Source organism: Tympanuchus pallidicinctus, unplaced genomic scaffold (genome assembly GCF_026119805.1).
Source record: "Tympanuchus pallidicinctus isolate F22 unplaced genomic scaffold, pur_lepc_1.0 scaffold1, whole genome shotgun sequence".
NCBI classification, from domain to species: Eukaryota; Metazoa; Chordata; class Aves; order Galliformes; family Phasianidae; genus Tympanuchus; species Tympanuchus pallidicinctus.
In genome coordinates, this window is record NW_026294618.1 from 97,733,385 (window position 1) to 97,756,689 (window position 23,305).

Consider the following 23,305-nt stretch of genomic DNA (forward strand, 5'->3'; position numbering starts at 1 on the left):
AAGGACAGAATAATTCCCCATTTTAATCCTAAAACAAATGCAATTTGTGAAAAGTCAAACATAAAAGACTTGCATTTTGATAGTCTCTATAAGCAGATATTGGAGTAAATGCAATCTTCTGAGAGACATATCATGCCTGTGGGTTAGAACAAACTTTGCTAGTAATTATTGGGGGAAGGCTCTGACAAATAAATGGTAGGTACCATGTCTGAGCTTTGTCTTTGCCCTTTGTGGATTGTGATTAGTTTCAATAGTACTTTTTTGTTCTGATTAATACTACATCACTTCCATCTCCAATCCAGTTGTGATCAAATAAACATAGCTTGAGTTTCAAAAAATAAACACCGTTCTTGTATTTTCATTTATCTTTCCTAGTATTAAATGCACTTCAGACATTTTTCTTTAATTAGCAGAGTTTGAATTTGAGTGGCTGTACTTGTAAGAGTTTTAACAGATAGATGCTTATTTTGACATCTAGGAACATCTTCAATGAGTACCACAGTATTAAGGTTGAACTTGCATATGCTACTGGCTTTAACTTTGGAATTGCAAACAGTTTTCTAGTAAAGATTGAAAGCTTGCACGTTAACAGCTTGTTTCAGATATCTCAAAGGTATTGCATAGTCTTTCCTTTCATAAGAAATATAGTGGCAGATGCTATTGCTAGTAGTGCTAAAAAGCATCAGTTTGTGTCTCTCTGTGGACTAAATTCAAGTTCTATTAAAATCAGTGGAAAGGTTTTGCCTGCCTGCCATGAAAGCAGAGCAGACCTTACGTCTTTGAACTACGTGAGCTGAAAATGCCTTTGGTGCACAAAACTTCTTAGTCTACAGTTCTGAAGACTGGTGCTGACAACAACTGGGGTTGTTTTCATTTTCCCATAAAGTAACTCAGGAATGTGCACTTGCTAATTCAAAAAACATTTAGGTGTTTTAGAAGTTTATTTTCTTGTAAGCTGCAAGAGACACAGCAATAGTTTGTCATTTGGAAGTGCAAAACTACTGCACACAAGATCTCTTTTGGCATTAAGGCTAATGATATAAGCGGGCCTATTTCAAAAACTGTTTCTGTTTTCCACTTCTTATTTTTCATGTGAGAGGTTCTGCGATTTCATGCTTTTCATCATGCATGTGTTGATAATGTCTGATGTTTTTTTTGCTTGCCTAGAAATTACTGAAGGAAATTCTTCTAATATCAGCTGCCTGTCCATATCAAGGGCCAGCTTTGTGGTTGTTTTTTTTTTTTTTTTTTTTTTTTTTTTAAGCTAATGATGCTATTAGTGCTGTGAATTTTAGTGGGGTTAACCTTCCATGGATGTTACATACATGCACAGGTGCCTGCAGCAGTACAAGCCCAGAACATGGGATGTCTGGGAACAGTTTGAGGTGGGATTGTAACCAAGTGCATGGCCACTAAGGATCTGTAAAATTTATTCACTGTAGATTTGTAGACATCTGAATTTCATTAGTTCATGGCTTGGTTCCTATGTGCCGTTTACCTTGCTGTGCTGTAGGTCCATGAAATTCCGTCATCGTTTGGTAAGTGGTCTGGAGTACCTGTGATGCTTGAAAACTGGGGAAGGTGGCATTTCCTTTGGCATTTAAATGTTGCTCTGTATTGTTCGTTGCGACTCTGAGGCTTGCTGAGTGGATCGTTTCAGGAAAAAAAATAAAAAATAAAATTTCTTTCTCTCTTCCACTTGCTGATATTGAATCCATCACTCTACTGTAACAGTAAAACATCCCAACAGTGGTTTTAGCTTATGCTCGCTATTCAATGAGCTGAAGAAATGCTGCTTTGACTTTTGCTATCAAGCTGCCATAGATGGCTGTCAGCAGTGTCCAGACGTTATAAAAATGCCATCCTGGTAAGCGTGCAGACTGCATTCAAGACCCTCCTCAGAAAAGGCCTCCTTTACGCTCCTTATTCAAACAGGAAGTTGCTGTGCTGTGGGGGATTGCATGGTAGGAGAGCAGGGCTGCTTTCCTTCTGTCAGAACAGTGTTATGCCTTTTGAGGGCTTTTCTCCTTGGCTGCTCCTTTCACCAACTGTGAAATGAAGAGCAACCAGTATGGATGAGTTACTGCCAGCTCTTTTTTCAGATGGAATGAGTGAATAGCTTTGTGAACCAATTGGAGCTCAGCCTCAGTCACCTTAGTCCTCCTCCTGTCTGTTGGGGCTGATGGTTGACAGCTTTGTGAGAGAAATAGCTAGGTATTGTGATATACAAAAATTAGGAAATGATTCTATCATCTTTTCTTCATGCAGCAACTTCCCTTTTAAACTGTAAAGAAATGCAATGGAAGACTTTCTGATCTATTTATAAAAATAGACTTCATTTATTTAGCTTTATTGCTAGGAAAGTGAAGATATGCATATATCCACATAAATATATATTCAGAAACAAGTAGTCCGTGAATACCGAAGGCAGTTTTTTAAACAGTTCTAGAATTGCAAGCCATATTAATGCTTCATAATATGTGTACATGTAGTTCACTTTTCTGCTGACTTTTTTTCTTCAGAGGAAATAAACACACTTTACCAGTTCGCCCATAGCATTCACTCCCTGGCTTTAATTTCATAATGTTGGAGAAGGAAGGCATGTAAGGATTTGCTTGATAAACAGAAATGTTTCTCTCTTTATCTAGCTTATTATGAGGCAGTCATCAAAAGTAAGTTAGGAATGAAAAGAAATAAAATCAATGACAATCAAGCAAATGTTCTAATACATGCTTAGCATTTTACTAAATGTCATTGGTGTTAGTTTTTAGCAAAATGTAATTTTGTTCTGGACTTAAAATACCAAAAATTGGTGCATTAATGTTGTTGCTATACTAATTCAGATTTGCTTCTCTGTAGAACAGGCACTAACCCGATGGAGGTGTATGGGTAGCCATTTACAGTTGAAATATGAGTTGTCCCATGGACTTTGAGACATGGCAAACATGAATTTTATATACTTTGATGCAAATGATTTATAACCACAGCTCTGTAACTATAGACTAGGGATTAAAGATCTGTCCCCAAACTCATGCAATGGGACACTATTCTTTACTGGTTTTTGGGTGATCTGACGCAATCTGTTTTCTCTGGATTCTGTTTAAGGGTTTGTTTGTTTGTTTTTTAACATAACATCAAGATGTTATAATGCTGGCTTTCTTTTAAAACTGTTAGAGCAAAATAGGTAAAGCCCAGAAAGCGAGCTGTAAATCGTAAGTGGTCTCATTGATAAAGGTTGTTATTGATAAGTCTTTCTGACAATCTGTATGTGTAGTTGATACTGTCTGTAAATGCTCTAAATGCCTGTATAGATACTTTATGAGGCAATAAAATAAATAAAGATGCAACAGAGGAAACCCTCTCCAAACAACTGAGAGGCATAACAAGCAATTTTAATAAGTTTAAATCAAGGTGATTTGTTTAGAACTGATACACTTATGCCAAGTTGATTTGGCAACAAGAAGAAAAAATGCTGCGTTGTTAGTACTCACTTTGCTCGTTAACTACACAGGTCTGTCTTTCTGGACTGGTGGAGGTAAGGCACTTCTTTAGAACTTATTTTTTGAAGAGGAAAGAGCTGACTCATAGTATTCTTTTGTAGAAAATTCACATAAGATGGGTGTTATAAATGGGTAGTATATAGTTGTAGCCCTTCAGGGTTTAGGGCAAGAACATATTAAGTGCTATAGAAGAAGGCAAACTCTGTTATCAGATATTAGCTGTCCAGTCTCTTAATAGCCTTGGGGTTTGAGAGCCAGAATTTACAGTTTTCGTGATCGTGGCAAAAATAACCTAATAATTGAATGGCAAATAAAATACTTAGTCTGGAATACAGTCTAGAAACCAGTAGTTGCAGAATGAAAACCTTTGCAGAGCTCAGAGGAAGGTGGAAGATTAAAGATGTTGGAAACTTATTATAGATTGTGCCTTAAATGATTTATGAATTCTGTTTATGAATCTAGAACAGTATTTACTTTGAGACACAGAGAAATCAAACAAAACACAGTAGTATGTTTTCCTTAGCAGTTGAAGACAAAATGAAAAGGAATAATATCCCGCATTTTCATTTCTTATAAAGTTTCTCATTCTAAGAATCTTTTGTGCTGGCACTTTTTAATAATGGAACTACTTCTTTGCTTCTGGAATAAAACGTGAGGCTTAAGCAGTAGGGATCTGTCTGCAAATTTAGTTTTACCTTTCAGTGCAGTTACTTTTTAATAAGACTATAGCAGCTGATTAATCGTGGCTTCTGCATCTATAATTTATGTAGGATATAATTGCAAACAGACTGCCCATCAAACTGAACTCATAAGAAAGTCTTTCTATTTACAGTAATAGAAGATAGCATTTATGGATTCCTCCCAGCTCCAACGTTGTGCCACTGAGCTGAGACTTGGTTGTAGTGAGAATTTGCAACATCCATTAAAACTAATGAATTAGTATTGCATATCTTGTAATCACCATTAAGTAAACATCAGTAATACAGAATATCTGTTTCAGCCTACTTTTGAAAGTTTTGTTATTAATTATCTTAATGAAGGAGTTCTTATTTACCAATATAGTTTATAACTTGAAATGTCTGTCAAGTTGAGAATTCAACTTCATACCCATCTATAGTGAAATCCTGATATATGAAATTTCTGAATTGCATTCTCTTTAGTAGTCTAATGTGTTCTCTGTAGTAGTTATGTATTTGTAGCATGCTTGACAAGAAGGAGCTGTCATCTTATCAGCAAATACTACATTTAGATTCAGTTTTCATATAAGCTGAAGTATAAATATATTTGCTTACATGAAAATGTTACACCAAACATATAGTTATGGTGGTTTTCCACTGCCAAAATATATTAGAATATGCAAGAAAATAATTCACTGTACGTGTCTTTTGTTAAATCTCATGCTTTATGGGATTTTCCTGTGCCACATGAATTGTAAACCATATTCTATTTCATTTTGGTTTTTTTGATAACTGCTTGAGGTTGTATTAATGTTGCAAGCAGATATATCTTGGTGATGTCCTCTCCTAGTAAAAGAGGTATGATCCACAACAAGGAGGGTCATATTGCACAAGAGGCTCTTCTCTAGTCAAGTCAACTAGCAGAAAGAGTTTAGCACATTGCAGCATTAAGTTACAAGGTGTCTTTTAATCAGTTTTTGCATTTTTATTATATCCAATTTGATGTTGAGCTCTCTAAGAGCAAAAGCTATTTGACATAAGATGGTTCACTTGGGCTTGACAAAAGAAAACAAATATGCAAACAGCAATCTATAATGATAATTTGACTCATGGCATATGCTTTTTGGTTCAGTGAGTTTCCTGTATTGATTTTTTGAGCTTGAGCATTAACGAATTCCATTTTCAAGCAACATGCACCCTTTGGGATGTGCGAGCTTTCTGAGTATTATTGAATTAAGGCTGTGGGATGCTCACATGATGTATTTTTTTTTCTTGGCTGCTGATGGGGGATCCAGCTGAGTTTTTGTTCTGCAACACTGTTTCTGCTTCATGGTTGCTGTCTCTTCTGATTTTTCTTTTGGAACGTAAGCTAACAGCTTGATAATTTTAATTAAAACATTTGATAAATATTCATACTAATTTGTCTATGATTTGCAACATTTTTTTTCACTTGAGATCAGCCTTTGCACTGGGTATTCTCACATGTAGGTTGAACTAGCAGTTCTATTTTTCAGTGTACTTGCAACCATAGTTCCCTGGGTTTTATTTTAATAATCTATGCAATTTTCTTTACAGCTTTCAGTTCTTTTGCATAATTCAGTCAGTTCTCTTGAGTTAGCTCTCATATGTATCAACAGAACTCAGCCATGTGGGCTCCCTGACCAGTAGGAACTACCTCCTCTACAGAATAGTTCATAAATCTCATAGAATGACTACGGTTGGAAGGGACTTTGAGACTTATCCAATTGCAGCTCCCCTGCTAAGGGCAGATACCTCCCCCCAGCTCAGACTGTCCAGGGCCCCATGCAGCTTAACTTTGGACACCTCCAGAGATAAGGGCATCCACAGCTTTGCCGGGCAGTCTATGCCACAGCCTCACCAGCTTCTGAGTAAATAACTTCCTCCTAATATCTAGCAAAAATAATCTCCTCTTCTAACTTAAAACCATTTCCCCTTTTCCAACCCTGTTTAAAAAAAAAAAAAAGTCTCCTTCCTGCTTGTATGCTCCCTTCAAGTACTAGAAGGCTGCAATGAGGTATCCCTGGAGCCTTCTCTTTTCCACACTGAATGAACCCAGCTCCCTCAAGTCTTCATAGCATCCCTTGACTAGTTCTTCTTTAGTCTTTGATTAATATGCTGTACAAAAATACACTATTCTTGTGGTAGCTGTTTTTATGCTTTGTGATCAGCAGAGATTGTGGAAATACGATTCTGATGTACAGATTATAGAAGAGAAATGAAAAACTGAATTCCAATTTGTCCTTAACAGACAAATTTACTGGCACAAACCAATATTTGAATAATATTGCCAGAAACATGATCTATAGACCTATATTTACACTGATACTGTCCATATATGAATTTAGCTAAGCTCCACAATTACGGAACGCATACAACATCATTCTGTGGTATGAACGTCTGTTCTTAAATTGCTTATAGAAACTGATGTACAAGTCAGCTACTTGCTGACATGTGAAAAACAGAAAAGCTGACCATTTTTCAAAGGAGATTTGCAGCTACAAAAGTGCTTCTTCTGCACAGGGTCATGACTGAGTACTTGCTAATTTTTTTTGAGAATTATGTAGCAATGGATGACAAATAAATAGGCGAAAATTAGTGTGGCACTGAAAGAAATCACTTTGTGGAGAGAGAAGACATTGCTTCTGAATTCCAGAGTTAGCTACTTTGAGAAGAATGACATGGAGATTTTACTGTTTTGTGTCCTTAGATTTGGAGTTGTCAGTGGAAATATAGGACTGCTAAACATATAATATGATTTGTCACCTAATTGGAAACTAGGTACATAGCTGAGAACAGAATAATTGAATTAATTCTCTGAGCTGACACAAAGTCTTGCCCTGACTTTTGCCTCTTAGTATTCCAAATTGCTGCTTCCTCACTTGCAGCAGTGCCTGCTCTAGGACCTGTGTATGAATACTTGAAGAGGTTGGCAACTTCTTTCTTGCAGCTTCAGTGTCCCAGTGTGTGATGCTTTTTGAGGACTGAAAGAAGTGGTTGCAAGAGTAAGTATTATCTGCAATATAAAAAGGATGTTAAGATACTTAAATACTTAAATACAACCAGAAGGCAGTAATACTGGTAACAGGGCTGGAAGCAGTGTGCTGTGAGGAGAGACTGGGGTACTTGGGCTGCCTGCTCTGGAAAAGAAGAGGGCAAAAGGTGACCTCACTCCTCTCAAAGAAACCCTGAGGAGGGGAAGCAGAAGGAGGTGCTAGACTCTGCTCCTGAAAATCCATGGCAGCATGAGAATAATGCAGAGCTTCACTGGGAATGTTCAGACTAGACATTAGGAAATAGTGTTTGACCACTCTCACGGTAGAAAACTGAAACGGGCTTCATAGTAAGGTGGTTGATGCCCAGAACCTGTCAGTGTTCAAAAGGAAGCTGTCGTCTTATCAATAACATTTTAATTTCTTGTTAGCCCTGAAGTGCTCAGGCAGTTGGACTTGATCTTTGTAGGTCGCTCCCAGATGAATGATTCTAGCCTTGTCTAGTCTTTTTCAGCTAGTGCAGCAATTCATCAGAGCGTGGTCAGCCACTAGTGTGGGCTAATCTGAGATCACTGTGACTTCTGCTTACTATATTCATTGTAAAATAAGCCATTTCATCTGCTCAGCTTCAATGCAGCTTGGGGAGAGAGGCTCCAAGTTTCCCCATCCTTTAAGCCTACATACTTGTCCACAGCCTGCAGTGAAAACATGGGACCTGACTAGCAAAGAATTGAAAACTGATAACAGATGATAATTCCTATGAAAGATTTGTTTTACTCTTTCCAGATTAAATAGTCTCAAAATACCAAAATGGCCTCCTTCCACAAGTGATCAAGATTCTAAAGACTCTTGTTGTTTTAAATGCATTTAATGATCAAACAAACCCACAGATAAGTGAATCTTGAAAAGTAAAATAACTTGCTAAAGCAGAAGCAAGATTAGAGAAAACAGTCTCAGATCATCAGATTCCCATTTATTTTTTTAGCTTTTTTTTCTGTTGTTTATAATGATTAATGACAAACAAATCATCCTCATTATCAGCTTCCTTGTCTCTCTGATGGCACTAGGAAATATATTCCAAAACTGTTATCTAAGTAACAAATGCTTGTTTATTTTTATGAATGTAACTCTACCAGCTTTTCAGCTAGAAAACTGAACTCATCTATCATTTGTGAATTGTAAGGTATTGAATTATGAGCCAGAGCCTAATTTGTAGACACAAACATCTACAGTACGCAGCCAGCTGGGCCCAGGGATGCCAGTACAATTGGTGCCCACAAGTTAGTAAGAGAGCTCATTTAACTGTCTGTCTTTGAAAACTGTGCTCCTACATTTCTAATTTAGTTTGGCACCTTTGGAAAAGACATCCTGGGTCTTTGTTACAACTGAAAATAGATTTGCGTGCTTGGAATTCATTTAGATAGCATATGTTGCTTCAATTGTTATTAAGTCAAAAACATTACAACACTTTGTCAATAATGCTGCATAACATTAGCAATTAATTGGAGGCATCTTTTTGTTGTAAAAATAAATAAGTTCTTCTGTCCCGTATGTGTGCTTTTTAATGCAAGCCCTTATAGTGTTAAATTACAGCTGCTAAGGTAAAGGTGGAATTCAAATCATATTAGTGAATAGAAATGTTCTCAAAGAGATAACGATTGAATTTGCTGAGCCTATGAAGTAGTTTTTGGAAGGATTAGACATTCTGGTTTGTACTTTTTTTGTGGAGAGCATAATCTGCTGTACAAGTATGCACCTCTTAGAGGCAATTTATAATTAATATAATTGCTTAATGGGACATTTCCCTTGACCATAGCATGCCACGCTGCCCAAACATCTTACACTTCAGTGCATTTTTGAAAGGCCACTGGCATTTCTCAGACAGGAGAGTAAAAATGTTTCCAACAAACAGATCATCCTGCATCACTAAAGCAGGTCAGTAAGTTGATCATGAAATCCCAAATCTCGTATCCTGCATATGTTTGGATTGCTAATATATTTTCTAGTTGCCCAGTTCAAAATATCTGTTCAGAAGCTATACCTTCACTGATATGAGCTCCAAGTGTTGCTTTTAAATTATGATAAATTGTGAAAAATTCAGTGGCCTTTCTTAGAGTGCTGAGGGATCACTAAATAGTACACATAATCTATTGTTATTATGTAAGCTGTGTTTTCTACTGATTCTGGGGTGACATCACTTTCAAATACAGAAGAACCCAACTGAACTGGAGAGTGAGTGGTATCTCTTCATTAGGAATTGAGTTGAGTTGTTTTCATAAAATAATCACACTTCAGTTTCTCACCTTTTCCTTGTTTTGCAAAATTGTAATCAAATGACTCCAAGAGTTTTATAAAGCTTTTATTAACAAGTAAATTATTTACAACTTTAAGATTACACAGAACTATCTTCAAATCACATGTATTTCAGTGACTGTTTCTGTTCAAAACAAAAAAAAATTCAGAAGAAGGGAAAACATACACAAGAATAAAAAATTACCCTGGAAATTTATATGCATACATATAGGTATATATTTTAAATACATAGAGAGATTCGAAAAATAAGTATTTTTCATTATGGGAATTTGAGACAAATTTTATTTTTGACCACGTAAAAATTACAAAACAAAGCAATACGTATCTTTTCATTTAACTCAAAATACCTGGTGGGAGACAATGGAAGTACCAGGAGGAGAGAGTTATTTCTGTTGAGAAAAGCATTTGCATTTCTATTTGAGCAGCAGGTGTGATTTGATTTGCTAATTCAACAAACTGAAAAATCAATTATTAATATATCTCTAACTTGTCTACCTAAATAGAAGGTATTCTTAGTAATTCCAAGCTGAATATGAAATGACTTGTAGTAGTACTAGGGGAAAAAGTCTTGATGGCATTCATTTGTTGGTTAGATTTAAGATTAAGAATACAGGCACAAACCTAGCCAATCTTTTGAAATTCTGCTTCTGTCTCTGAGATGGGGAGAAGCAAAGAAATTTGGATTGCTATGGTATTGTTTCTCATACATGTATCAGGAAATGATTATATCAGAGACTGAGATGATATCCATTCTTCTCAGAAGTTATTATGCATTATTTACAACTTTTCCTTCAAGTCTTCTTTTTACAGTGTAGAACGTGTTAAATCGAAAACTAAAGAACAGAGTTTAATTCAGTGTCATTTTTGGAAGTGATTAGTTAATTTTGTTCTCAACTTTGTGGTTAAATAAAACTTAAAAGCTGTGTAAGGCACAACTTTTGAATCTTGAAGCAATGACGTGCAAGGCAAAACCAAGATTGACATTGATATTTATTTTTAGGAAACTTGCTACTGAGAGCATCAGTGCAACTGAGGTCAGTATTGCATTTTTCTGCTGCTTCAAGTTGCCAAACAAATGAATGTCTTTGTACTCTGATTATCTTTTACTGTTTTTTTTAGAAACAAGCATCAAAATAACAAAGTGTATCAATGCTGTGTACTAGGTTCTGTTAGACATACAGTATGTCAAATGAATGGGACCACTACTGTTTTCACTTGTTTCAGTGGAGTTTTCCTAATGGATTTTCAAGTGGACAAGTATCAATACGAATATATTATAAAAGCAAATGTTTAATACAATCCCATGTACAGTGTACGGTCCCATGAATGGTAACAACCGTTGTTACAATGTCAGCTAACCCCCTCACCTTGACAAATTAGAATAAGGAATAGTTGTAATCATTATTTGAACAGCTTTCAGTGATTAAGCTATTCAATACATTACACTGGGTTAAGCTGCAAGAAAATGCTGATTTGTGCTTTGTAAAGGCATTCAGTGGAACAATAAGCTGGAAAAATACTCTTTTAGTGAACATATTCAACACTAATAGATTTAGTATGTATTTTTATTATTTTTTGATGTATTTACTCTACTTGAAAGTGGAACAACTACAGTAAAATAAAATTAATTGCAGAAACTGCATATATAAAAGAAATATTTTACAGGTGATGATGGTTTGTGTAGCTCAGTGGGTGAGAAGAGCTTGTCATAGAGAGTGTTTTCAGTATTTGATCTGTGGTTTTGCTCATCTTTGAGGATGAAAGTGGGTCGTATTGCATGTGCCTGACCCTTGAGGGAGGTGAGTGTAGGCTGTGCTTTATTGCAGTTGTTGGCAGAGCAGTTTTGAAGAGTATCTCAAATCCTAAAAATACATTTGTTTGTTCTGTTGTCCAGTGGTAAAACTTCCGTGCATAAATGATGCCTGAGAGTAAATTGCCACTGAATATAGCTAATTAAACTAATGCTAATGGTAGCCCTGTGTTTTTTTCTTCTAAAGCATCTGCTGTACTCCTGAGCATGAAAGAGGAATACTGAAATACAAACGTTGTTTTACTAAACCTCTGTGTTCGCTAATTACAGAAAGGACGTAAGGATTGAAACGGAAGGTGGAAAAAAGAACATACAGTAATGACTGAGCTTTCCTTAGAGTTCTATTTCTATTACTGTGTATTTGGGAAATGAATAGAGTTATTTTCAAAGTACTTTATACTTGTTCAAAAGCAAAACATATAAAAGAAAATTATGTTTGGGGGTTCTGGAAATTGAAAATATCTATTAATATCTATTAATTCTCTTTCAATCATTAAAAAAAAAATGATACAGAACTGAAGGACCTTTGATATAAGTCTGCTGCTTTGATCAATCCTGTTATTGTTGTTGCTTGAAAAAACTCCTTCTACTGAAAAAGCTACCCTAAATCATGAAAAAGTGTTTATTTCAGGATTACCGTGGTATCCTTTACCTGGATCCATGCATCTAATCAAGCCTGCTATCTTTCCTTCATCTTTTGTCCTGCTTACCAAAATAAGGATAGCTACTGCTCTAGCTGTCTTATTTATATCTTTCCCTTCTCCTCATCCTCACATTTAATTAAAAGCTTGCTGTTGTGTGGTAGGGCAGATAGATGTCAATTTTCATTAAAAATGAACTATAAAGAAGGCAGCTTTCAAAAATACAGCCATCTTCAAAAAAAAAAAAAAAATCCTCAAAGAGGATTATGGACAGTAACAATAGCTATCATGCAGTGCTTGAGTGCTTGGGATTTAAAGCTTCACAGTGAACTCATGTTTCTGCTTATATAGATGATACAGAGAATGGATGCAGCAGTCCCAGTACCAAATAGCTTTCTATGAATTGTAAGGAGTACCTTAAATCTGTGCCATTGATGGAGGGCAAAATACAAAATCCTGAGCAGCTCAAATGAGACCGTAGGCATGTGGATAATGTGGATACGTATTGTGTGTATACGTGTACATATAGAAGTAGACATAAACCTGGAGTAAAATCTATTGTGGTATCTGTATACATAATCTTGCTGTCCATTGAAAGATGGGTCTTTGAGAGTATGAACCATGCACTTATTTTTTTTATGGAGTTAATTGCTCTTGGGATGGGGCTCAATCATCTTTAGTTTCCCACTATATGTTCGTAGGATGGAACTGAATGATTTTTTCATTCAGTTTGCTGTTGTGATGTATTCACAATAATATAGCTTAATGTCTTTCAGCATTGTTACATTTTTATAGCTTTTAAAAATGTACACAATGATCTTGCTGTGATTTTGTTCTTTGTGTGTTTGGGTTAATTTGCTTAAAACCAAAAGGCCAACAACTGCAGCAGTGCAGAAAGTAATTCTGAAACTTCAGTATATATTCCTTTGTGCACACTGACTTCTCCATTTTTACATTGGAAGCAAGAAGAAACAAGATTGTGTATCAGTCAAAAATGTTAGTTTTCTCATATTTCTCAGTTCATTGCAGTAAGCATATAGTAAAAATCTGACATGATCAGCACTTATTTTTGTTTTCAAACTAAGGAACTAGGATGAAATGGCATAAATAGTCAGAAATGAGACTCAGTGTAGTTTTACTTATTAACAGTATAAGGGCTAGCAGAGGTGTTTACTGTACTTTATTGCTTATGCTGTTGTCATTAATTGCTGTTGTCAGTAATTGTATTGAAATGGTGTGTTGTTCTAACTCTTGCCATGGTCTGAAATAGGTTTATTTTCTTTTGCTTGTTTCTGAGCTTTCGTGTAATATAGTGAAATCAGTTTAACCTTTGACATTTTAACCAGCAGATTGGAGAGCAGCTCTAGTGAGTTTATTCAGAAGAGCTTGATTGCTCTGTTGGAAAGTACATATGCAGATGTCAGTGACTGAAGTGAATTAGCCATCTTGAAAGACACTTGAATTTACACTGAAGTTTTCTAGTTCTGTTCTTTGAATAGATCCCACAGTAACTGAATTCTCATATTTTGCACCAAAAAATGTTGTACCTTATGCGCAGAACTGAGAAACTCCCCTGACTGTTAAAAAAATGTCGAGATGGCTTTTGAGAAAAGAATATCTGATACCACCTGTAGCAATCTTCTCATTCTCCGTGTTCTGATATTTCCATATCGAAATTGATTTCTATTACTGACCTAGGGATGACACACAAGATGACAATGTGCTGAGCATTCAATGTCATTTCAGCTCCTGGATATTTGTTGAAATTTTCAGCCCTTCATTCCTGTTGCCTGACAGAGCTGTCTTCCTATACTCAAATCTTTCTATGTACTGGTTAGCTTCCTGCAAGCACTGTGCTAAATGAAAAGAGGATCCCAGAGGAAGGACACAGCACCAAAGCATCAGACAAGGTTACAATACATGTTAGTTCAGTCCATCCCTGAGAAAGACCTTCATCTTTCAAATACTGACTCTTGAGATTCCACTGGGCATTCACTACATGCTTTGTTGTCACTTCTGAAGGGAAGACAGGAATACCAAGTTTCCTGAAATTTTATTGAGGGAAATTGCTGCCATGTCTTAGTAGAAGATAGTAGAAGATTAGAAATGCAAGTACTATTGATACCTTCCTCCTCTCCCCTCTGCCCCCCCCCCCAACACACACACACAGTAAGAAAGAGGCAAACTGAGATTGAAGCACAGATGTTACAAAAGTGGAGGTGAAATAACAGGAGTTCCTTTAGAAAGTATGGTCTTGAAGAACAGTAATAATAACTGGTCTTTAACATCTTAAAGAAAGAAGTCATTTGCACTGAAGTCCTATTTTGCTGAATATTATTCAAGTAAATAAGTTTGAGATGAAAGAATTTCAGTATATCTATTTTAGTTGAATAGCTATGGGAGATGCCTGTCCTCTTTCACAGTGCAATAATTGGCTCAAATGCTGCTTCCAGTTAAGCAGCTCCTATTGACTTAATGAGAATCTATACTGTGCTTATAAGTTTAGAGTGGGAGGTCAAGGTCAGAGCAGGTACCTTCATGAAAGTACTGATGACAGATTTAAAATATTAAGACGATAGGGAAAAAAAAAAAACATTGTCTGAACATGAATTTCATTTTCTACAGTATATGTTTAATAAGACACCTGAAGTAAAACCCTTGAGAGTCTTACCATCAGAAGCAAAACGCTGCAACCCCCTGTGAAGGTGATGTGCTATATTTTCTCAGGATTTCTGTAGGTTGGTCTTTGTCACTGACATAGCGGGGTGTTTTGCTATGAATGTGACATTTCTGAAGAGATCTAGACTTTTTTAGTTCTAATAGTGATTGAGAAGTTCTCCAGCAATAAACCTCTGTTCCATCTAACACGCTGTTTTGACAAAAGTAGGGCCAATCTGGTGTTCTTGATACACTGTTGTGTACAATCTTCGTTATGCCTCTAAATGCAGTTTTTAGAAAGGACTTTACATTTATAGCTGTAACTGATGCTTGTTTATGTTTTCTGCATATGCCCTTCCTTTATATTTCAAAGACCATTTTATATCCATATGTGTATGTTAGTGAGCTTTCCATCTTTATGCATATTTTTAATTTCAGGGAATATACATAGATAAGCTTTGCAATTGTGCAGTATTTAGCCTACAAAGACAGTTCTGTTGTCAGGGAACTCTCACACCTCCTAAGGCTTGACTGGCAGAAGCATGTTTTCCAGTTGAGTTCTGCCAGTGGTATTTGTGTATGACAAATAGGACCTCAAAAGGGAAGAGATTCAGGCAAGACAGTGTGATATACCCTTCTGCAGAAACATAAATGATTTATTATATAATTCTGAATTATTAATGTTTCATCAGATGGACTTGAAAAGCTTCAGCACATTATTGTAAACACTGCATCAGTTCTGACTGACTCCAGGTAAGATTAAAGTAAAAAAGCAAGGTAGAAGACAGAGCTGACTATAGTGACTAAAAATCTCTGAGGGTCACAAAAGGAAAGAGCTTTGATCAGTGTCATCAGAAGAGTGTTTAAAAAAAAAAAAAAAAAAAAAAAAAAAAAAACCATTTAAATGTTCTCACTAGAAGTTAGCAGTTATAATACCAGATAGAAAAATAAAAAAAAAATAAAAAATGCTGCATGGTGAGGTTGGTGGCTGTAAATTAAGAACAGGTTTGCAGCCCTTAGCTTGACTGATTTTTATGAATCACTGCAGTGATGAAATGATGGGTCACTGTCCTTTCTGAAGTGAATGGAAGAACTAATATGCAGGTAGGATCCACTTAATAGAGAAGTCTTATTCCTGTTTTGGGTTTAGGTTAGAGATACAAAGAGATAGCTTCTTTTCCTGGCCCTCAGACTATTTTTCATTTTTGTTTTTTTTTTGGGTAGGCAGTGATGAAATTCCAGCAGGAAGTCTAAGAGCACTCAAGAGGAACTTTAGGGCCTTGGGACAACTGGTTAAGGGATTAGGAGCACAAGCAATGTTTTCTTCTATCCTTTCTTTTGCGAGGAATGGTGAGGGCAGAGACAGGAAGAGCCAGCTGGGTGGCTGGGACCCCATGAGTTGTGGTGGATGGAGTTAAATCCAGCAGGAGGGCGGTTCCCTAAGGCTCAGTATTGGGGCCAGTTGTCTTTAAAATGATCATTTTATCATTTAAATCTTATAGCTTTTGTTTTCTCTTTCTATATCTCTATGGTCAGCTGAGATATTGAATATGGATTTGCAGTGCCAGATAAATAATGCAAACTTTGATGGATCTTTCTGACAAAGTATATTTTTATGCTTTAAAATACATCGTTCTTTATCTTTTAGCTTTCAGAGCAGATTATGATGCGAAGGTTCCTTTTATGAGCTACAGAATAGGGAAGGGTCTTAAAAGATTTGATATTTGGGGAAGCACTGTGGCATGAGTCATTAGCTCATATACTCTTGGGAATTTTTCTGTTTTCGTGGAGTCAACTGAGCTTAGATGCTTTTATGTGTAAGAGCCTTGAGTGAAAAACAGGTATATTTAAGAATTAAAAAGAAATTAGAAAATATAATGATAGAAAGTGACAGATGTTTATCAACAAAGAGCATATAATTCTTTAAGCCAGTTTGTAGAAAAGTTTGAAGAAAACATATGTCCTTGCTCAGTTATTTTCCTCTGGCTGGTGGAGGGGGTGTATGCTTTCTGTATTGACCTGTTAGGGAGCAAAAGAGGTATAGCTAAGAAACTAAATGAAAAATTGTGTATCTCCCTCTCTTCTGATAAAACAGATCTTTTTCATAGCTTGGAATAAATATTTGGAAGGTGTCTGTCATAGCCTAATGTAATAGTCAAATGTTTGCCTGAGATAGCTGACAGTCAAACAGCCTGAAATTACAGAAGAAGAGCATCTTAAAGCAGAGGGATCCAGTGTTGATGATCCATAGGTACTTCTTACTGAAATATCTTGTTATGGGAAATGTCAGGATCCTTACCCACAAACTAATTATGGAAAAATAGATGTCAAAGATAATTTACATGTGCACGCAAATTGTCCTTCAGCTGAACATTTAAACATTTTACTTAATAAAACACATTTTTGAATCACCAGCAGAATTAGTGCTGTGTCAGTAAATGCTCATACGTTATGAACTCTCTTTGTAGGGGGGAAAAAAAAAGAAGAATCTATAAGGTGTTTCCCCCTGTGGAAGGATTGTTATGCATGGGTATGTTAGCCTAGGCTATGGTATTGGATTCATAGTTTTTGTTTTTATCTTGATTCACTATCTAAAGTATTACACTTTAAAAGAAATAATCTAAATTCTGAATTTATTATCTAAATTTGTTTGTTTTTTTTTTAAAGTTCAGTCACTGGACGTCAGCAATATCCATTTTCAATGTTGCTTTTGTCCTTCCTTTTGCATTTATGCCATTCATTGTTTTACATGAGAATGGAGTTGGTACACGATATAACAAGGTTTTGTTTTTAAGTAAAGGAGTAAATAAAAACGGCAAAAATAGCATTATTCAAAATATCACTGAAGAAAATATTCTAAAGCACAGTGAATCAGCTGTCCCACAAAAACAATTTCAGATAAATGGAAAATCTTTTTGTTGTGAGTTGATATTTCCATCTATTCAACTAACATGAATTGGTTTTCTCTCTACTTAGCTTCAGATCTGTGTAGTTTTAAAATACAGGTAGATTTCAGACTGAGCTTGGTGTGCAATAATATGTTGAAATGTTCCTTTCTAACATAGCTATGAAACATTTTGATGAACACTTTAAGCTTCTTAAAATTCCCTTCTGTTTTTTTCATTCAAACTATTTCACGAAATGAAAATAACTATGTGATCAACATAATTTCTCTTCCATTTTTTGTTTTGGTGAAGCTTTTTGTCTGTAAAGTCCTTTTGCCCAGCTCTGCTCCCTAGTTATGAAAGTGATAAAATCAGTAAAATGGATCATAACAAGGGTTGCTTCAGATTCTAGTGCCATGTGTATCAGGTTTCTAAATACTCTTGCAATTTACTAAACAAGGTTATTTAATGTGTACAGGCCAAGAGAAATAAGAATACTTCAAATATAAAATCCAAACTATTTTCTTAAGTACTCAGATTTTGCAAATATTTTAGGTAACTCAGAAAATGTCAGGACAAACAATAATGCAAGTGTATGAAGCGGCATGCTTTTGCCTCATTTCACTCACTAATATATTAGTTTTCTGCAGTTTCAGGGCTTTTTACTGATGTATCTGGAAAACATATTTGTCCAGATGTTGAACCAGAGCTCAACAGCCAAAATTGTTTTAATTTTTGTATTTCATAAATGATGTGAGGCTTTTCTATTACCACTGATTGTTTTAATGGCTACTTAAATTTTAGCATGAATTGCAAGGATGAAGCAATCTATCCATGGTTTTTCACTGCTCTTTTCTTGCATTCTAAATTTTCTTGCATTCTAAAGATGCACATGGATTGTACTGTGTTGATTAACACAGAACTACCTTTACATGGGTGGTTCCTGCCCTAGGCTCGATAAATATTATTATTTAATAATGTAACCTAATGTTGATGCAAGTTTATATACTGGTTCTGACATTCACTCCAGCTTCTTACAAAACTATTATTTTTACTATAATTTTGTCATTTAACTGCAGTTTATGCTTTCTGCATGTTTTTATGTATTATATCTGTTCTGGAAAACTCAAATAACTCAGAACAGTAAAGATATTTTTACACTTCTGAACATTGCTGTTTTTCAAAAACTTTTGTACTTCTTAAAATTGAGACTACATCAGCTGAAGTCAGAGGTAAAGAAAGTTGATGTACATGAAGAACACTACATAATTTCATGCAGGCCCATTTCTTTTGGTACACAACATGTTTATTTTGCCATATATTGAGTTCAGTGTTAGGCCTATAGAGAATCCTGAGTATGAGCAGAAAGGTCATATTGAAAAGGGGTTATAAGAAAAAAAAAAAAAAAAAAAAAAAAATTCTGCTGATTGCAATGACTGCCTTGACAAAAATCCCAGATGGGTATTTCTGTAAAAGTTAGAATTCAGGGTCCTGCATGTGTTCTTCCATTGATGCATATGTAAACATTCATAGTGATATCCTAAAAGTAGAAATATTTGCAACAATCATTCATAACAGTAGAACACAGGGATCTGAATTATGTGAAGGAATTTATCTATTTGACTCTCAGTGTCAAGGTTAGATAACATCAGGACAAGGGGAAATATTTTGAGGGAGGGAAGATTTAGGTTGGATGTCAAGGGGAAATTCTTTACTGTGAGAGTGGTGAGGTGTGGAACAGGCTGCCTAGAGAGGTTGTGGATGCCCCCATCCCTGGAGGTGTTCAAGGCCAGATTGGATGGGGCTCTGGGCAGCCTGGTCTAGTATTAAATAGGGAGGCTGATGGCCCTGCATGTGGCAGGGGGGTTGGAGATTCATGATCCTTGAGGTCCTTTCCAACCTGAGCCATTCTATATTTTACGATCCAGCAGCATTTTATGTAAGCTCTTATTTGTGTACTTTCTTGCAAATTCTCAGTGATCTCCTTTTTCTACCCCTTTTGAAAATCAAGATTTCTAATAGAGTATTTTTGTAAAGGCAAGGGAACTCAGATGTTGAGCATTCATTTTGGCTGCACCTTCCTGCCAAAAAGCAGCAAGTGCTTGGTTTGACTCTCCCACCCACTCTGTCTTGAAAGTCCTGGGCATCTGTGTGAGATATATCCTCCCCCATGCCAGACAAACAAACGCCATCTGGACGGAAGACGCTAAGGCATTCTCTGAGTAACGAGGTCATGCCTCAGGAGTGAAATGAGGCAAAAGCGTGCCGCTTCATACACTTATTTACTGATTTCTAGACTCACAGAAACCAGCAAGAAGGAGAAAAACAGTGTAAGAAATACAGAAGCTAGCTACTGAAACTTGAGGACTTTTTTTTTTATATAGCGGAACTATGTGCTTTTCTTGTAGGTTTTTTGTTTCCACCATTTTCATGGTGAAATAATCTGATATGTGCTAAGATCCATGTGATCAATGGATGGTAGAGGCTTTATTTGTGAATTAGAAGATGCAGCATTAATGTGAGCCTGTAGTGAGTGTGTAACAGTGGCATTCATATCTATTGTTATGTTAATGTCTACATGGTTTGATGGTGTTGTTAACAATCTGCATAACAGTATTTTCTGAGACGATCTAAATAATAATAATATGGAAATAGCATTGCAGCTAGAAAGCAAGTGCTATCTTTAGGAATAAGATAAAACATAAGTAATGTTATAATACGCAGATAAATAGTATGAGCAGATGAACAGAGTAATAATTTTTTTTAAAGTTCTGTGCTATTTCCTCAGTATTTCTCTCTTGAGAGATATTAGAAGACGCCAGACTGTCCCGTGATTCTTTAGTTCCTCCAGAGGCAATAGACCAAGCAGACAAGAGAAGTACTAGTCCATTCCAGAGCCCATCTGCTATTTCAGACTTAACTGCTTACCTATCCATCCTACCGATGCAGCAGAGAGACAGAAAACTAAGCAGTGAGAAGCAGGCTGCAAATCTTACCATGATTTTTATATAACACTGGAGATGTTAAGATTTTTTGCTGCCCTCCTCTCAGCTGTAAACCAGGAAACACCAACTTCTCTGTCATCTTTATGTGGTCATAAACCATTTCACACAATGACATCCCACAAAAAGATTAAAAGCAATTCAGTCAGTCTAACTGAAGAGGAACAAGTGAAATGGAAATGTTGTTTTTGAGTGATGGTGTGGAAGCTGCTAGACAGAGCTTGGTGATGAAAGATCTGTGGATGATCTCTGTGGCCGGAAGAAGATATTTTAATTTCATATTATTTTTTAATACCGTAACAGAGCAGGTGCCAGACCTAATTAGCTGCACAATTAAAAGATAATATCATTCAAGAGTGGAATAATAAAATTAAATAGTAGATTTTAATTACTTTAGGACAAACTTAGTATTTGATACTTGACAGAAATGTGCTTGTAATATTAATAACTGAGCTTTCCCTACAGAGCAGGTACCATCTACACCTATAAGTACAGTCTGAACCAGCTCAGATAGGATTTTTTTTTTTTTTCATTTGAGAGGGAGGGTCTCCTCTGCTGCCAGGAAATTGACTCAAATACTGAGCTTAACCTGGTGGTTAGACTACTGCACTGGGTTATTGGAATAAAATGATACACAGTAATTGAATGTAACCATGAATAATTCTATATGTGTTCTGCTTGCTTGCCTACTCTCTCAAGCTACCCACAGGGTAGTTCTACAAGCAAAGCAGCATCAATTTAAAAGTAAAAACAAGATTAAACATTGCCTGGTGGAATAAACTGTATATCTGTGGTTGGTGCCTTCTCTGAAAAGAAGCAGTTGCTGCCCTTCTGTCTGGTGACAGAGGTGACAGTGTGCAGAGCAAGATGTGGGGTCTTGCATGGGAACAGCAGGTGCACTGCCTGTAGTAGCCTTCTAGCTGATCTCTATGCCAGCTCCAAAGGGATGGCTGCTCATAGGGGTCAACCTTCCAGCATTGCATTTTTGGCCTCTCTTCTACCAGCCCCTGACTTCTCCTAACACATTTGGCTTAGATTATAACTTTGTCTCTGTGCGATGCACAGCTGTGGAGCAGCAAGCCCTCCTCGGAGAATGGGAGAATTAGAAGCAGTTTCTTGAGAGGTTTTCTTCCTGATCTATCCATGCACTTGGAAGACAAAAGGCCATTTTCTCCAGCCTCATTATATATATATCTTGCTGTCAGCTCTCTGGTACTGTATCGGTGTTTTGCTTGCTCTGTTTCCCCCACTTCTTTACTTGCCCTGGCGCAAGTCCCTTGATTTTTCAGTTCTACTTTGGTTCTTTTGTGGCTGCTGAGATCCATATGTTTTTATTTATAACCATAGACAAGGCGATTTTCTTGTCCTGAGTATTACAGTGACATAGGGACTAATCCTATTTTTTTTATGAAAATTAGTGTAAGGATTTCTTTTTATATCTATGGGAAAAGGCTAACCCGCTCAATGATTATGTCTTAGAAAATTATATAATTTGGGTTTGGTGCCATAATGTCTCAGTAAATTTTTCCTGTTGTGCTGTCTAATCCAAACAACATGTGTTATATATGTGAATACACCTTAGGGTACAATCGTTACTGTCTGTAGTTCTTTGTGTAGCTGCTAACTGGCATAATTTTAAAAAATTCTCATTAGCTTGCTGCAGATAGAGGGCTTAATAGATCACTGGTGACAAATACGTTTTTAAAGTATGCTGTGTCAAATCCCTTGCTGTGAATTGTGTGTGAGAGAAATAGATATACTAGTTATTGCAGTATGTAATGCTGCTTTGCTTTAGTGTTTCTGGGATATTTTAAGACAGAAGCACATTTTAGCGGCTCAGTGAACCAAACTACTGATGAGGTGTATGAGAAACAAACCTTGAAAACAGGAGTTTGGATCTAGCCCTCCCTTCCTCTTTAACTTGCTCCAGCCCTTCCCTGACGGTAATAATTCCCAAACCAATGAGTTCATTTTCTCGCATCTATTAGACTTTCCCATTCCCTCAATTGTTTTTCTCAAGACAGTTACTCCCAGCAGAGTCACTTTGTTCCACCTCTCTCCCAGAAGCTCCTTCACTTCTGCTGGAAATATCTTCAGGCAGATTTTCTCCATCTGCTTGCTCCTGTCTGTGAAAGACTGCTGCAAGAAATGGAGGTGCTGGAGAACAAGTCTAGGTTGGGCAGCAGGGTTATATGTAGCAGTCCCCAACAAGAGTGAACTAACCACAGATGAAGATTATTCACTTTGATCTCACAAGAGAAACAAGCGTTTTTCTATAGCACAGGTGGAAGTTCTTGGAAGCTTCAGGAGGTACAGAGATACAATTTGTTTGCCTTCTTGGCTTTAATGCAGGATCCAAACTGTCTGGCAGAATGAACTTTCACTGCTAGTGTAGGAATTTGACCAGGGAGGCAGCTATCTAATGAGAGGTGGGAAGGGGCTGATACTAGTAAGCCTGGGGTGGAAATGCCCCATACCAAGGGGCAAACTTTTAGAATGTGAGGAGAAATTCTGAACCTGCCCTGCCCCTGTGACTGGCTTAGTGTTGCCCTTCAGCATGCATGGAGAGGGCAGTGTTGTTTGCTCTCCATCTCGATTCTAGTGCCTCTAATAGTGGTGTAGAGGGACAATCACATTCAATGATGTGCTGCAGGGAAGTTGATGGTCACATATGTGCCAGAGCTTGGATAAACTATGACATCTTCCTTTCACCTGTGTGCAAACTGGGTTTTGTTCTGCTTCCTATTCAAAATACAGTGTGATGTCTTATATATATGAAGGACAAATATGAAGAATAAATGAAGTTAT

At 36.5% G+C, this 23,305-nt stretch overlaps 1 long non-coding RNA gene across 1 annotated transcript in view; it reads left to right on the forward strand.

Annotated features, from left to right (window-relative positions):
• LOC128079208 (uncharacterized) overlaps positions 1 to 23,305 on the forward strand; it is a 125,085-nt gene that overhangs the window by 11,834 nt on the left and 89,946 nt on the right. The window contains exon 2 of the long non-coding RNA XR_008206028.1: positions 10,502 to 10,535. This is a non-coding gene — a long non-coding RNA (uncharacterized LOC128079208). The remainder of the gene's footprint in view (positions 1 to 10,501; positions 10,536 to 23,305) is intronic.